Source organism: Manis javanica, chromosome 2 (assembly GCF_040802235.1).
Source record: "Manis javanica isolate MJ-LG chromosome 2, MJ_LKY, whole genome shotgun sequence".
Classification (NCBI taxonomy): Eukaryota; Metazoa; Chordata; class Mammalia; order Pholidota; family Manidae; genus Manis; species Manis javanica.
The window spans coordinates 210,881,329-210,899,592 of record NC_133157.1 but is presented as its reverse complement, the minus strand read 5'-3'; positions in this window follow the sequence as shown (position 1 = coordinate 210,899,592).

The window sequence follows — 18,264 nt, the reverse complement described above, 5'->3', positions numbered from 1 at the left end:
GCTAGGCTACCGCTTCCACACCTTTAGGCAATAAGCTATTATTGCGCTATATAGAGGGCTCGGCCCAGTGCTCTGGGTGGAGGCAGAGATGCTAGTACTCGACCTACTGCTGGGAGAACAAGCCGGGTAATAAATAAACCCTTTCACCCCAAAGAACGTTTTGCTATCAATTTCTTTGGTCACATTGAATCCATAGCAAACTTGCCAGGGGCTGAAACCCACTGACAAGACAGCATTTAAATATTAATTGACAATATGGCAAAGATTAAAAGAGTATACTTCTAAAAAAAATCCTAGAGCTATTACCACACTCAAATCTAATCATGTAAAATTCATGTTTAAATACACTGTAAAATGCTAAAGTTCTTTGTTACCTCTAAATTTACAAAAAACAATGCCGACAGGATTTTTACTCAATGGATTTTGGTTTATTCTACTGAAGAGAGTAGGAGCAATTCCTTAATTTTTCACTGGTTGAAAAGGATATATATACATGGAGTAAGAAGGAATTTTAAAAATTGATAACCAACACTGTTCAAATATGGAAATAGTTTCCTGAGAGGGAAGAGACAAAGTACGGAATTACTTTCTAGAGCAGATCCTCAAATCTCAAAAGCCTCTGAAAGCCAGAATTAAATGTGTGAAACAGGAAGATGTTAGCAATGTGGAGAGATGGAGGCACAGAGACTGGAGAGTGTATTCTCCATTTAGTGAAATTCAGAATTACAGCATTTAAACATCATGGTGGAATTAAATAGAGGTCTACTGTATCTTGAGTATCAGCAATATTTGATGAACATCAAGGACTTGATGGACTTCACTGTGCTGCAGTAGAAATAGTTATCAGGCACCATGCAAAGTCCTCAAATATTTTCTATCATTTAATCTTTCTCTCTCTGAGGCAGGCATGATTATTCCCATTTTACAGATAGGAAACTGAGGTTGTAGTATAGGGCCAAGGGTGATTCCTGGCACATGGTAGGCACCAAAATGTGTTGAAAGTCCAAGTGAACAACAACGCCTTTCCCTTCTACATTTTATGCTGTGTTGTGCAGATGAGACTGTGAAAGCTTCCTTTTCCTTTGCTTGTTGGGTTCATACAGGTTTTATCAGTAGGGGACACTAGGGGGAGCTGGATGGGGGAAGAGGGGAGAGCACCTCCTCCTTGAGCTTGCCATCCCATTCAACCCTTCTCTCAACAGCAGCAGCCCCAAATCTGTGAGGCCTCTCCTCCAAGCCCTTGAGGAATCAACATCAGCCAGGTGGTACCCCTCCCCAGAGGCCTGAGTCCTTAGCTCCACAGGGACTCCCGTGAGCTCCTGAGTGCAAGTGGTACCAACCAGTTAGCTTCCTCTCCCCAGAGATGGAGATCCTGGCTCTGCAAAGTTTCGCATTTGAGTTTCTAGGTTCTGAAAACCCCAACCTCTTCCCTTTTTCTCCTAGCCAGGGATGGAAGCTGCTTCTTATGTGACCTCAGAGTTTCCTTTTTTGCTGTTGCAGACTCCCAATTCCCAATATTCTTCCCATCAAAATACCTAATGTAATTTTCTGGTCCTGGTTCCTGACTGGAGTATGACTGATACAGGATACCTACCTTATACGGCTGTTTTGGAGATTAAATTTATACCTGGCTCATCATAGCTACTCATTACCTATTGATTGACTTCTCATTTACAGCAAACCATATAGCATTGCCTCCCTTTCTCAGGTTAATATCTTGTGCATATTTGATAAGCACACCTTCCATGCTTTCATCCAAGATAATGCCAGTGATGTCAAACAGAACAAGGCTAAGGATGGAACCCTGTTTCACATCACTAGAACCCATCTTCAAAAGTGGCTTCATTCTTTCAATCATCATTCATTAGGTATGTTGACATCTCTCTACAATGGGCATGCATTATTTTCATCACTGGATTATAAAGGAATATTCTTATTTTGGGAAAAAAAGAAAACACTGAGTGCTTTAAACAAGTTTTGGCTGTAACACAAAGAGCTGAAAAGAGCAATAATTTGGGAAACTTAATCTCAGCTCCTCTGCTAATTAATGTGTGCCTACAGGCAGGTCACTGAACAGCTCTGCTTTCTGGATCCCTTAAAGGTAATATGAGGAACTTAAACCAGGCAATGTTCAGGATTTCTTTAAGTTTTCTTACTCTAAATAGAAGAAATAGTGTTACATCTCCATGTTTCATATCAATAAGATATTTCTGACAATGAAATGATTATAAGTCGACTGAATTTCCAACAGCAAGAAGCTGAAAGTGGGGAAGCAATGTTTCTCCTTTAAGCAGATATGCAGCTAGTAATATCAAACCTAGAAAAAAATCCTAGTGAAATAAATTTCTCAAACATGTCACTGTTACTTTGAGCCTAAGCAAAAGGGAAGCTAGCCCAAATTATAATTGTAAGGAAGCTACCCATGCCTTCTTACCATGAAAAAAAGCCCTCTGTAATAATGGCAGGGCTACTGGTATGATGTGATCATAACAATTCCAATTATGTGGGAGTAGAGTACGTGTTAAACTTACCAACTAGAACATCAAGTTCAGCAAACAATTCTTTGTGGCCCCCAAATTGCCACTGTGGAATCCAGCATCCCCTCACTGGGGACTTCAAACAGTATAGCAGCTGACATTCCTCTCTTATGTGTTTAGAAAGAAATGACCACAACCCCCAAAGCCAAAGAATTCTTTGCAGCTTCTCTACTGTCCAGATAAAAATCCTTATGCCACAGTAGTAAAGTGACAGGAGCCTGAATTATCTGCAGAAAAGCTCAGATCAGAGAACATAGTTATTTAACTCTCATGATTATCTCTACAATAAAACTTTTCCCTGTTCTTTCCCCCCTCTTCTCTACCTTTGTTCCCTCCTTCCTTCCCCCCTTCCTACCTCTTTTTCTTCCTCCTCTTCTTTTTTTCCTTTATTCCTTCCTACCTTCCTGCCTTTATATATGGCCTCTGTATTTATTAGGCTATTACAGCACTACGCTCTACCAGTACAGAGTTGAAAACTGTAGCTCCTAAATACAGACAGCTCTAGTCCAGGAGAGTACAAATAAAATCACATACCATAGAATTGAGCAATATTTACTATAATAAAGATACACATGCAATTCTGTCAGGGTACAAAGCAAGTCAGTTGGGATGTTAATGCCACAAAAAGGGGATGCTTGATATGAGCCCTGAAAAGTACAGGTTAAATGACAGGACTGAGGAAGAAAGGACCCTCTACACATCATGAGTAGGATGTGAATAGTCAACCAAATGAGAAGAAGCCCGGCTGCAAAACAGATGGATGAAGCAGAGCACTGTGGCTGAGGTCGAAGGTGTGAAGGAGACAGCAGAGACAAGATCACGCAGCAAACGTATGTGACACTGATGACTGCATCTACGCTGTACGTAGAGAGATCTTTCGAGGAAGCACGACATGGTCAGATTGACATTTTAGAAAAGCTATTTTGGATCAGTGTGGAGAATAAATTAGAGCAGATGATGCTGGAAAAGGAGAAAAGAGGTTGGAGACGATTGCAGTGTTTCAGGGAAAATCCAGGAAACTTGGGTGCAAACTGTAGCAATGGGGGTAGACAGGAGAGGACAGGGACAAGACGCCAAAGACATGGAATTGGATGAGAGTATAGCAGAGAGACAAGAGAAAGAGAAAGAGGGCTCTAGGATTACTCCTAAGACTTTATTTCATTGCTATTTATTTTTACGTGTCAATCGTACATGCCCAGAGGAAGAATTGGGTCCTAAATTTTGTGGAAAAAACTCCAACTAAATTTTTCTCTCCCATTTCTAATTGTGGCACCTATAATTCTTTCACCATGGAGATTTATTCATGTTGTTTCCATGGTGTACTGTTCTATAGCAATCCCAAGTTACTGTGCACATTACTCCAGCTAGGATGACAGCACAAGCCCATTTTTCTTCCATTATTCTTAATTCTACAGAGAAGTACTCCTAAGAAAATAATATTTTCTTTCAGAGGATTGTTGGGCACAATATTCACCTGCTATGTCTGTTTTAATATAGAAATACTATTTTAATGACTTCTTTTTCACCAGCACCTGAGAATAACGTATGCTGTATGAGTATGTGTCAAGGTCATGCTCTGGCTTTTTGTAGCTCCAATATTACCACATATCCATAAGGATAAGGATCTCCCATTTGATATGCACAGCGTCAAGTGCTTCTCAGGAGAGGTTCTCTGTATTACGAAGGATGACTTCAGCTAGATAAGCTAGATACAAATTGATTGGAGGGAGGAATCATAGATATTAGTGGTCTAGCAGTAGAAAATACAGATGAAAGGGAGGGAGGAGATAGGAGGATATTTAATTCAAACTTTTCCTTAAGGATCTTTCCATATGCTTAGCATATAATTAAATCACAGGAAGGATGTTCAGGCTAGATATGTGCATCTGGTAGGCATCAGGAAACTGCATGAAGAGAGGAAAAAGAAATAGGGCAAGAATGAAGTCCTGAGATGCTCCAACACTTGAGGGGAAAACATAAGAGCCTATAAAATAAGCCAGAAATGTCAAGAGAGTAGAGAATCTTTTTAACAGCATAGTCAGATGAGGCCACATTAAGGAGGTGAACATTGAATAAAGACCTAAAGAATTTAAAGAGTTAGCCATGTGAGTATCTGAGAGAAGGCTATTCCAGGCCTAAGAAACATAACCATACAAAGCCCCTGGAAAATGCCAAAAAAGTTTGAGGGACTAAAAGGTCAGTGCAGTTGGGATGGAGTGGGAACGTGGGGGACTGAGAGAAATACGGTCAAAGAAGTGATAGTAGAGGGTCATGTAGATGCTTACAGGCCATTGTCTTATCTCTGGCTTTCACTCTGAGTGAACTGGGATGCCAGGGCAGAGTTTTAAGCAGAGGAATGAAATAAGAGGCTACAGGGCAGGCAAAAGCAGACACAGGGTTACCAGTGAGAACCTGACTAAGGCAGAAGGTAATGCTGGCTCAAACTAGGGTAGTAAGAATGGAGGAATTAAGAATTGGTTGAATTGTTAACATATTTTAAAGGTAGAGCCAATAGGATCACCTTATAAATTATATGCAGGTGTAACAGAAAGATAACAGTCAAGGATTCGAGTGGTTTTAGCCAGAGAAACTTGAAAAATGGAATGACCATCATCTGAGATGGAAAAGGCTACAGAAAAAGGGGCAGATTTTAGGGGGAGTACAGAATACATGGACTTAATGAATACATTAAGATTGAGATAAACCCTAGATATTCAAAAGGACATTTCAGGAGGGTGGTTGTAATATGAGTCTGGTGTTTGTGAGACAGACCAAGCCTGGAGCTATAAACTTGGGAGTCAGAGGCTATTGAAGGTACTTAAGCCATGAGACTAGCTTAGACCAATAACACAGAAAGAATAGATGAGAGGAGGACTACTAAGCCAGAATGAAGACACAGAAAGGCAGAAAACCAAGAAAACATGGAACTCTATAAGCTGAATGTACAAAGTATATGTAGAAGGAGGGAAGGAATGATTTTCAATATGTAAGATGCTATCAAGACATCAGGCTGTGGCCTGAAAATTGACAACTGGATTTTACAACATGGAAGTAATTAGCGAACCTGACAAAAGAAGTTTCACTGGAATGGTAGTGATGAGAATCTCACTGGAAACAACTCTTTCAAGGAATGTTTATATAAATGGGCATAAAGAAACTGGACATGTTTGCAGGGCAAATATGGTAAACAGAAGTTTGTTCATATTTTAAGATGGGGTAAATGAATGAATGTGGAGGAATGAATGGTAAGTGAAACAGAGATAGTGATGTTAGAAGACATTCCCAAGAAGCTTAATCTACAGGGAATGGAAAGTTCTAGGATCAAAAGACCCTGAATAGCCAAAGCAATCCTGAGAAGAAAGAATAAAGCTGGGAGGATTATGCTTCCCAACTTCAAATTCTACTACAAAGCAACAGCAACTGAGAAACTTTGAGACTGGCACAAGAACAGATCCATAGATCAATGGAACAGAATAGAGAGCCCAGATATAAACACAAGCATATATGGTCAATTAATATATGATAAAGGAGCCATGGATATACACAGGGGAAATTACAGCCTCTTCAACAATTGGTGTTGGCAAAACTGGACAGCTATATTTAAGAGAATGAAACTGGATTACTGTCTAACTCCATACACAAAAGTAAACTCAAAATAGATCAAAGACCTAAATGTAAGTCATGAAGCCATAAAACTCTTAGAAGAAAACATAGGCAAAGAATGCTCATAAACGTGAGCAACTTTTTCCTGAACACATCTCCTGAGGGCAAGGAAAAAAGCAAAAATGAACAAATGGGACTACATTAAACTAAAAAGCTTCTGTACAGCAAAGGACACCATCACTAGAACAAAAAGGCATCCTGCAGTATGGGAGAATATATTTGTAAGCAACTATTTGACAAGGGGTTAACATTCATACAATGTAAAGAGCTCACATGCCTCAACACCCAAAAACTAAATAACCCAATTAAAAAATGGGTGGAAGTTCTGAACAGACACTTCTACAAAGAAGAAATTCAGATGGCTAACAGACACATGAAAAAATGTTATACATCACTAATTATCAGGCAAGTGAAAATTAAAACCACAATGAGATTACCACCTCACACCAGTTAGGGTGGCCAACATCCAAAAGACAAGAAACAACAAATGCTGGCGAGGATGTGGAGAAAGGGGCACAACATTGTTGGTGGGAATGTAAACTAGTTCAGCCACTGTGGAAAGCAACCTGGAGGTTCCTCAAAAAACTAAAAATAGAAATACCATTTTACAAAGGAATTCCACTCCTAGGAATTTACCCTAAGAAAACAAGATCCCAGATTCAAAACGACATATGCACCCCTATGTTTATTGCAGCACTATTTATAATAGCCAAGATATGGAAGCAACCTAAGTGTCCATCAGTAGATGAATGGATTAAGAAGAGGTGGTACATATACACAATGGAATACTATTCAGCCATAAGAAGAAAACAAATCCTACTGTTTGCAGCAACATGGATGGAGCTTAAGGGTATTATGCTCAGTGAAATAAGCCAGGCAGAGAAAGACAAGTGCCAAATGATTTCCCTCATTTGTGGAGTATAACAAAAAAGCAAAACTGAAGGAACAGAACAGCAGCAGACTCACAGACTCCAAGAATAGACTAGCAGTTATCAAAGGGAAGGGGTGGGTGAGGGTGGGTAGGGAGGGATGGAGAAGGGGATTAAAAGGCATTATGATTAACACACATAATGTAGGGGGGTCAAGGAGAAGGCAGCATGACATGGAGAAGTAGTGACTCTATACATCTTACTACACTGATGGACAGTGACTGTGATGGGGTGGCAGGGGCACTTGATAATAGGTGTGAATGTAGTAACCACAATGTTGCTCCTGTGAAACCTTCATAAAATTGAATATCAGTGACATCTTAATAAAAGAACTGTGGAGAGAAAAAGAATGTATTAGGATAGAATCAATGGAAGGTTTATGAAATTTTTTTTGATAATATAAGCTAGAGTACAGGGGGAAGAGCCAGTAGAATTAAAATGGCTTATTATATAGAAGAAAAAGAAATCAGGTGTAGAAGGTGAAGACATCTAAGGAAGGGAGTGCAAGTGCTAAGTTTAGGAAAGAAGTGAACTTCAGAACATTTGCGGAGGGAAAGAAATGGAGCATGACTAAGGATAGTGAAATGATGGACTCACTGGCTGAGATGAATGTTTGGGAGCAGTTGAAAAAGCATACATTTAGAGTGGCACCAATTCATGTAATATAGTGATTCTTCTCCTGCAGTTTTCTTTATAGCGCAGTTGGAGGAGGTGAGAAGGCAGATGATGGGTTGATCTAGGGTCCTAGTTTGCAAACCAAGTGCTTTAGAAATAAAAGAGTCCAAGAGTTGGCATTCAAGCTGTGTCAATGATTAACCATGAAGTCTAGGCTGACTAGTAAAGTAACTGAAGGCAGGAGGGGACAGACAGAGAAACAAATGGAAAGACAAGGAATAGTTGGTTGAGGTGGAAGAACATGTAGCTGTGAAACCTGGAAGAGACTGGTGTGGACTGATTCCTGATGACGATATGGTAAGTGGAATATTGGGTAAGTAAAGATGCCTTAGAATAGAGCTGGATGGGTCATTTGCACTGATTCTTCAGCCCTGAGAATATCAGAAGTATATGTGGTAGAGAAGGAAATTGTGGCCCAAATATTAAAGTCTTGCTTTTTACTTGATACATCCCAAGTCAGCCATGATCCACTATAGCATCTATGGAGTTCAATAAAGCCTTATTGAATATCTACTGCTAAGAGTACACTGATCCCCCTTTGATGTGCTACTAATTTAATTACTTCCCTAAGCACCTAACCTATCACTAACACAAGAGTTAGGAACAGGAGGGAAGAGAGTCTGTCAACCATTCCCATTGGTATTGTTCCTTAATGAACTGCCCCAAAACTGTTTGACATGGAACAACCATTTTATTAACTTCAAGCTTCCTAAGGTCAGGAATTCAGAGAGGGTTCCACGATCTCTGGGGTCTCAGTTGAAGAAACTCAAGGCCAGGGATGACCAGACAACTGGGGCAGGAATTATCAGGAGGTATCATAATTCACATCCCTGGTGTCTGATGCTGTCAAGTGGGACCACAGCTGGGGCTGTCAGCTGGGGCACCTACAAGTGGACTCTCTTGCTTGAGCTTCCTTACAGCAGGTTTCGGGGTTCCAAAGGTGAGTGTGCTCCAAGAGAACCATGTGGAAACTATAGCCTTTTATGACCTAGCTTTGGGAGTTACACAGTGTCATTTGTGGTACATTTTGCTAGGACAAGTGAGTCACTTAGGTCAGCCCAAATTGAAAGGAATTCTCTCTCAATTGCAGAAGTGTACAAAAAACTGCAAACATGTTTTAGAACTTCTAAGAGACATTCATGTGGATTGCTTAACCCTGCTCCCAAATCTAGTGCTTAATGTGGCTGAGCCCTGCTACAAATGATCCTTGATCCAAGTATATGATGTTCTAGAAAAGGCAAAACTATGATGACAGTAAAACAAGCAGGGGTTGCCAGAGGTTGAGAAGGGAGGATGAATAGGTGGAACATGGGATTTTTAGGGCAATGAAAATAACATTGTTTGATGCTATAATGGTGGCTACATGTCATTATGCATTTAACCAAACCTATATAAGGTACATGAAGAGTTATTAATGTAAACTATGGATTTTGGATGATTATAATGTGTCAATAAAGGCTACACAAGGGTAACAAATGTACCCTTTTGGTGAAGGATGTTGGTAATGGGGGAGGCTATGCATTGGTGGAAGCTCTGGGTTTAAGGGAAATCTCTGTACCTTTTGATTTTTTTGGTGAACCTAAAAGTACTCTAAAGAAAATCAAGTCTTATAAAAAAACTAAAGCATACTAGAAACTGTGCATAAGTTAAATGTTAAGAAGGCAAATTCTTCCTCTAGTCTCTTTATTATATTTCTGATTTCCTAATTTTCTACTCTATTTGCTTAAATGTTCTCACCCTCATAAAGTGTGCTTGGGTACATATTACTAATTCTCCTCATAACTGAAAAACCATCAATTATATGCTGTCCAGATTCATAAAAACCACTAGCAAAACCACAGTTCTTTATAGGAAAAATTGCTCATCCAGAGTTTACTCCAACAACGGTGGGGGTAAACAATACAGACTCGTTTTTCCCAATCTTTTTCAATGCATATGACCTCTTGGCATGTTGCAAGCTCATGTTATTTCAGTTGTCCTAGTAATTCCTTGTGTTTGTTTAAGAACTGCCAAATGTTTATCACTAAGTATAGGTTACTATGTTGAATGAATATGCATTATTTTTATGCTGATCTAATTTAAAAATAGAACAAATAAGAAAAAGATAATCGTTTGAAGAAAGAAAGGTCATTTAAACATCAGATCTTATTTTGCAGTGGTATTTACATTTTATGGGAGAACTGAATCAACTACTCCTTATTTCATAAAAATATCCAATTGGAACATAGAATGTCCACTATATTCTGAGATTTGCAAGCAGCCAGTGAGTTCAGCGAAACCAATGCGTTAAGAGGGTACTCGCTGGAATCAGTGTTCTGGGTTGCAACGTGAGCTTTGTGGCTTAGTAGCTGCTTCACCTTGGGTAATGACCTGAGCCTCAGTTCCTTTTTCTGTAAACTGGAGTTGTTTGTATCAAACTCACCTTTCTACCAGAAAACAATTACAGAATAGGATAAAATACAAAAAACAAATTAACTGCAGACATCAGAGAAAAACCAAGACAGTCCAGACTTGAGGGGCACATCCTTCAAGCAAAGAGAAAGACATTAAAATGGGCCCCACATTAATCTGGTTACCTCTAATAAAAATGAGGGTGATTTTGGAGAAAAGTACTGTTTCAATAATGCAGCCTTGTCCATACTAAATCCTAGTAATAGTCATTGAGACATAAACTAGATCCAGAATTCTAGCTTCTTCAAAATATCTGGCTATGATTCTCTAGATGTTTTAGTTTTCTCCTATCATTGCAATTAAAGTTTTACTATTTCTAGTTCTCATATTCAACCATGCATTCTTAATCTCAAGTTTGTCCTTCCAGAATGGAAAATACAACTCCAGATATTGCTACTTAACCTAATAACACAATTTGTTCTATCTTGCCTAGAAGCCACAAAACTGCAAATAGAAATAGAACCTGGAATAAAAGTGCCCATCTTCCGAGGCCCTCTTGAATGACCACTGATGGAGGCCTAGCTGCACCCCTTACTGCGCCTCCTCTCAGCATGAAGCAACCAGAGCGATCATCGCCCCCTTTCCCTAGCAGTAGCTAGGGTCTCTATCTGTAGAGGGGGGAATGAGACAGGGACCATGGATGTAGTCACAGTAGGGTGAGGGCCTCCGGAGGGGGCAGGGTGAGATATTTGCAGTCAGACCAATGTACCTACCCCCTGCTTAAACTCTATGTTAAACATTGAGCTCTAGAATCATTCTTCAGGGAAATCAGTTAATGTTCCCCAGATAAAGAAGAGAAGCACATGTTTTATTATGCTAACCATTTATAATCATGTGTAAGGTTCTCTTTAGCATACTAAAAGGCCCAGGCCTATGTGCTGTCTTTCCTCCTTCAGATCTGATGAAGTGAGTTTGCAAACTGGGCAACTAATTTAGCAAGTAAGCCCAGGCATAAACAACACAGTTAAAGGCAGGAAGGATTCCACCTTAAAGATAAGACTGCATTTTAATACCCAAGAAGTTAAGATGCTAGAAATTCTTAACTTATTCTTTAGCAAACAATACCTCGGCCCACCTTGGGGGCTGAGCAGGTGGCCTTGTTTCATATGCTCCCAGACCAGGATGCTGGTATGTCAGAGAGAAATTATCAGAGGAAGTTACTTGTGTTAAGTTAATTCTAAATACTCAGGGCCACTTAACAAGTCCACACCCCTAAGTTTTTTCATGTTCTCGAAGAATCCTCAGCTGCCTATAAAACCCCCAAGACAATGCACCACTACGGACTCTCTAGGAGCTCTATTCTCTCACTTTATCTCTAAATAAAAGCCTGTACCTTGCTCTCCTAAAAAAAAAAAAAAAAAAAAAGAGACCCACATCCTCTACTGCTTTTTTCTTGAGACATCTGCTCATTTGTTGGAAATGTAGGGCCTGGGTCCAAGCAGAAAATGACAGCTAAACATCCCCACCCTCAGAGATTGATGCAAAGACTACAAAGAGAATGTATGCAAACACTTAGTGCACAGTCTGGAATGTGTAAAGTACTCAATGCACGTGTAAAAGAACTAAAATAAGTATGACAGAGGGTCTCCTGCTTGCCTTCTCTCTTCGCCTGCCACTTTCTTACATGTTCACCATCTAATTCCCTTATCCTGCAAACTCTGACTACCTGATACACCACGAGGCTCCCAAGAAGACCAGCTCTGAGGGGCACTGTGTGTGCCAAAGACCCCGGGGACATGCGACAGGGAGTGCCTTTTCATATGCTTGTTTTACATCTGTATGTAATCTTTGGTAAGGCGTTATAGTCTAGCTTCAGTAATGACCATGTGTCAAGGCACTTGTGTACACCTTCAGCTATCTTCTAGTCAAGCACTGTTATAGCTGAATATTAAGACATTTATAGTACATGGATACGGGTTTGATGCCATTTACTAACTTATGACTCTGGGCATGTTACTTAACATCGATAAGGCTTCAGTTTCCTCAACAGTAAGGTGGGATATTTGTAACACCTCCTTCAAAAGATTTAAAATTTAGTATGATGTGTGAAATGTACATACAGGTGATGTCACATAATGAACATTCAATAACCATTGTGGTGACTATGACGTATGAGACACTGAGGCTTTGGGAAGTCAGGAATAACCCAATTATATGCAGCTTGTATGTGTCAGAATTACAAACAGGCACTCTCTACTTCCAGGGTTTGTGAACTTCATTACTATATTATATTTTTCTCTAAGTCTGTGGGCTCTGTCTCCCCAAGGAACAAATCCAGAGCTAAGGGTAGAGCCATCAAGTGTACCAAATTGTGTGTAGGAGGTTAATAATGGCCCCAAATGATATGCTCATACATAATTCCAACAAGTGGGAATGTTACCTTATTTGCAAAAGGGGTCTTTGCAGATATACTTATGTTAAGGATTTTAAGATGAGGCAATGATCCTGGATTATCTGGGTGGTCTGAAAATCCAAGGATAAGAGCTATTATAAGAGTGAGATGAAGGGAGATTTGACACACACACACAGGAGAAAGCGACGTCTGACAGGGGCAGAGACCAGCGTGAAGGGGCCACAGCGGAGGACAACTAACCACCGCTGGAAGATGCCAGGAACACAATCTTCCCTAGAGCCTGGAGGGAGCATGGCCCTTCACATCTTGATTTCAGATTTCTGGACTCCAGAACTGTGAGAGAATAATTTTTCTGTAATTTGTTGTGATAGCCCTAGGAACTATATAAATATAAATTTAACTCATTTATTAATTACCTCAAGTTTCACTTCTCTAATCTTGCCTAATAAAGCTAATTTACATCAGCCTTGTTTTCCTCCAACTCCTTTTTCAGTGTAACTAGTAGCTTAATATACACATTCCTTGAGTTTTAGCTATATGTATTACAAAATTTGGCATTCAATCTTTCCTCATGGTTAACTCTGTCTCTCCAACTAGGATGCAGGTTACGTGGAGCTGCAACTATTCAGTAATTTGTTCATAGTACTTTCCCTGCATATCATGAAGCTGGGTCTCATTGGCCCTCAGTAAACACCTACTTACTGACTGTGATTGATCAAATAAATGGGAGACTACGAATTTCCACAAAAACAAAAAACAATCAGCTATGCAGGCAGGAGGAGAGAGGTCAAAGTCAAATGGATCTGGGTTTCAATCTTGTTTTGGCCATTTACTAATTTGGTGAGCAGGTATGAGCTACTTACACACTGAATGTCCATCTCCTTATCTGTAAACAGTGTTAATACCTACTCTCCAACCTTGTGAAGGGAATACCAACAATGCCATATGGAGATTTGGGTTGTTTTTTCTTTCCAGAATACATTTGCACCTTGTTGGGGTGATAGGACTTAACTTGGCCCCATTAGGTAAGGTCATCACGTACTGATAATCAAGGTAGCATCTCACTGGGCAGTGGGTGTTGTGCCACGCTGTCTAGGCCCATCAGACTTTCTTCTTCGAATTGGAATTTCAAAACCAGTGACAAAAACAGACTGAAAATAAGGTTGGCGATGACTTCCTGATTATGATCCCTGAGATAATTCATCATTTCCTGTGACTTACAAGATAAGAACTTCATAAAGGACAGGAGTTTCACTGATTCCTGTCCTTTCTGACACCTGGTTCCTTAGCTTTCTCTTCAATCCTATGATTCATTTCATAAGACTGAACTTCTAAGTTTTCTTTTTGCTTATGTTTGCCAAAGGATTGTTTTTGTGCTTTTAACCAAAGATTCCTGAACAACACATGTGTTCAGTGATTGGGCAAATTATTAAACTGTCCAACAATTATTACCACGGGTGTACTCCACTTAAAACCCAGAGTCACACACAGAATAGATGGTCTGGTGTAATTTGCAATTGGTATTTTCTTCCTTTATATCTTTACTGGGGTAATTTTGCATTCCAAGGGAACATTTGGCAATGCTGGGGACACTTTTTGTTGTTACAGCTGGGGAGCAGCTATGTGGGCATCTAGGAGGTAGAGACCAGGGACGCTACTGAACCCTCTACAGAGCACAGGACAGGCCCCACAACCAAGAATGATCTGGATTGAAATGTCAATAGGGCCAAGATTAAGAAACACTGCTTTAGAGGAAGCAGAACAGCACATTCTAATTTCCAAGGAGTAAGTAACATTATTTAGAGTAATTAATCCTTGTGTTTAGAATCTGTTCATTTCCTCCTGGAGAAAAAAAAAAATCAATCAAGACAGTGACTGCCACAAAAGTTATGAAGATTTTAGATTCTTTCTCAGCACTGTGCCTACCGTATCTGATCTATGTGCACAAGCCATTTGTTGTCCTGGGTCTTTGATGATTCCTTTGAAACTCATATTATTCAGCTGTGTTCTTCCTCCTTGGCTCTCTCTATGACTTCAATTTCTTTGATTGAAGAAATCGCTCATTCCTGAATGTGCTACCACATCTCTAACAAGTCTCTGGCATTAATTGTTCCCCTTTTGGGAATGACTAATCAACAAAATCAGGACATATAAATGCTCCCTAGAAAAAGGCAGGGCAAGCAGGGGGTGGGGAGGGTGTGGTGTTTCAGGGAAAACCAATTAGAGGTTTTGCCAACCAAATGTTCTTTTACATTACAAATAATCTGTTTCCTATTTCCCTGTCTTTGTAACTGTACTGCCCATCAGCAATATATGGTTTTGATAATGATGATGATGATATGAACTTCAAGACAGGTTACAAAGTGAAGAAAAAAATCAGAGGAAAAAATAGGACCTTTGCTTTGGGGATTGATTTGGCTTGTATGATGGAGAAGCTCAGTTCATTCAGCTGGTGGTTGGTAACTAAGGACCTTTATTAAAGATGAGCCTCAGACACAAATCGCAGTTCTTGCAGGGGAGAGACAAAGGTTTTGTATTATGGGTCCTCTTACCTGAGGATTTAAAGGAAAATAGATTACTGTGCTATCTGGCAAGCTATGGTAATTACATGACTGAGAGTTCCTTAAGGGCTGTCCCTAATGGGTTTCACAAAACTGACAGTTTTAAACGGTCCATTGAATAGAGAAACACCAAATGAAATGGTGGGATGAAAATAGCTTTAAATAATTTCCCAATGCCAAGGACACCTCCCATTGAGTATTTTCATTACCAGGATGTCTACTACCTTGACTCTCTTTGAAGTACAACTATAAACTCATTTTAATTACCTCAAAAAAATGTCTGGACTTAGCGAAATGTTTGGGTATTTTTTAAGCTAACTATATCCAAATAAACATTTATTTTAACTAAAATGATCTTTCCCTGCCACAAATCCAAGAATGTAAGAAAGCAGCAGTTCCATTTTGTCACTATGAATGACAACAGACAATGAGAAATGAACATTTTCGGGAGACGAGAGCTCATTAGAGCTACTTAACCTGCAATAATATGGGAATTATTGAAACAGCTCTCTTAACCTGCAATAATGTGGGGATTATAAGAAACAGCTACAGCATTTGTACCTAGTGGCTTTCTCAACGAGGTATAGTGGAAAGAGGACAGTGGATCTAACCTGTATCACCTCTAACTGCCACTCACTAGTTGTTTGATCTTGGGAAGTTACTGAAGCTCTCTGGACCTCAGTTTCCTCATCTGTAAAACAGGAACAGTCATATGCAAGTAATAATGCCTATCCTATTTTCTGCCTATGGTTGCTGGTACATTCAAAAAGGAATATTATGTTTGTGAAGACACTTTTAAAAGCTGTGTGTAGGTAAATTGATGTAATAATAATAATAATAGCCATGAAGGAAAGAGGACATACCTAGACTCATGGTTAATTCATGTTTTCACTGAATCATATTTCAGCTCCTATAGTCCAACTACTTACTCTCTGATGAGAACTATATGAGTCTAATCAGTGTTGTGAGTGTGCAGATTGAATGAGCAAATTATCATTGGCATGCTACAATTTTCAGTGGTTGCTTTCTATTATATCATGAGTTTTCAAAATCAAATCCTAGAATTAAATCCCAAATCTGTCACCTACTAGATACAGAACATGGCATAAATCAATTAAGCTCTCATTTCCTTATATGTACATGGTTTATAAAATGTAGAGAATATTGTGGGGAGGATCAAATGCTAGCGAAATAGTGATCACTGAATTTATGTTAGCATTTTGCAGATATACTACCCATACACTCAGAGTTAGCTCTAATTCTATTTTCTTCAACTTCCCAGTACAGACATGGTCGAAATTCCATAATGCTATGAATGGACAATAATCAAACAATGAATAATATTGATCACTGTCTCAAGGCTACTAAAAATAAAACAGCAATAAATATATGAACTTTCTTACTGAATTCTAATATTTGACTTGGTTGATTGCTTTCCATTTAAAATTCCTATCCAACTAGAATTTGGATTCTACTGCCAGAATCCACAGTTAATTGAGCTTGTAATAATAGTAAGCAAATACCAAAAAATTATTTAGCAAGAAAAAACAAAAGCCACAAATGCCCATCGCAGTCGAATATATCCAAGCTTTGTTCCTTGATATCTTGCAGAATCAGACTAAACATAACAGCTGAGGCTCAAAAAACCCACTTTCTCCATGGAAAGATCTATTTTAGTTGCGCTTGGGCTTTTACTGCACAATATTGGCTTTGTTTTACTGACCACTTGCTCTCTGTTGCCATCCTCTCTCAAGTCCACCCACACACATCTGAATGCTTCCACTAATGGTGAACCACCAGCATCAGTGCAAGCACAGCAACAACCCCACAGCCAATGCTACATTTTAGGATTATAAAGAGAAGAAATCAGTGGATCAGCAAAACGTAACTTTTTCACACATAGGGTTTTAACCAACAGTGTTACATCTACACAGTCCACTAAAGCAGATTGAGCAAAACTTCTTTTGCATCTCTACATAACTGACCAGATTAATGTCAAAGGTAAAAAATAAAAGTTTGCATTTTTTTCTTCTGTCACAGGATAGTAAGATAACACCTACATCTTAGGCTTGCCTATAGTGGTAACATTTGGGATGTTTAAAACTTTCAAATGATTGCTGAACAATCTCTATAATGTAGAGAAATCTGGTCATGTTTGGTACTCCTGACATAGATGATTGTCAAGTAAGAATCTAGATCAAAGTAAAAAGCAATATTCTTATCTTTATGTGTTCCTAGTGAAAACATTTTGTGCTTTTAGGGATTTGGGGAAAATTTTAAAGTAAGGGAATGTTTTATTTAGTGACTTCTTTTTTGATTCTTCTCCCAACTGGGCATTATTGTATAATCATCATCATGTTTCTCCCATGCTTGTAAGATAAGCACCCTCCCCATACACACACTCCTCTTCCCTCTCAAAACCTCGCACAAACCTGCATTTACTCAAACTCATTATCTTTAACATTTAGATAGAAATTACATAAAGTAAAATAAACAGGTCCTAAATGTATAGTTCTGTCAGTTTTGGTAAATGCAGACACCCACATGTCCCAAATCTCTATTAAGATACAGAATGTGTCCATCATCCCAGAAGTTTACTTCCCACCCCTTCCCAACCAATTCCACCCTTCCTTCCACTCACATGAAACAGCAGCCACGTTCTGGTTTCTATCACCATGCAAGTGTTTCACCTTCTAGGATTTCATCTCAGTGTAATCACATAAAAAGGAAGGAAGGAAAGAAGAAATGTTTTTGCCTATCATTTCTTCCACTCAGCCAACTGTGTTTGAAATTCATGTTGTGCGTTGTATCACAAATTCTTTTTTTTATTGCTAAACAGTATATGAATATTCTACAGTTTATTTATCCATTTTCCTAATGATGGACTCTTAATATTATGCATAAAGCTGCTATGAACATTCTTATGCCAAAGTGGACATATGGTTTACTTCTCTTGGAGCAATACTTACAAGTTGATTTGCTACACCATAACGTAAATGTAAGTTAAACTGTTAAAGTTAATTGCTGTTTTTAAGAAACTTAGTTTTCCATAGTATTACTTATACTATCTTTCCTTCAGCAATATATGAGAATTC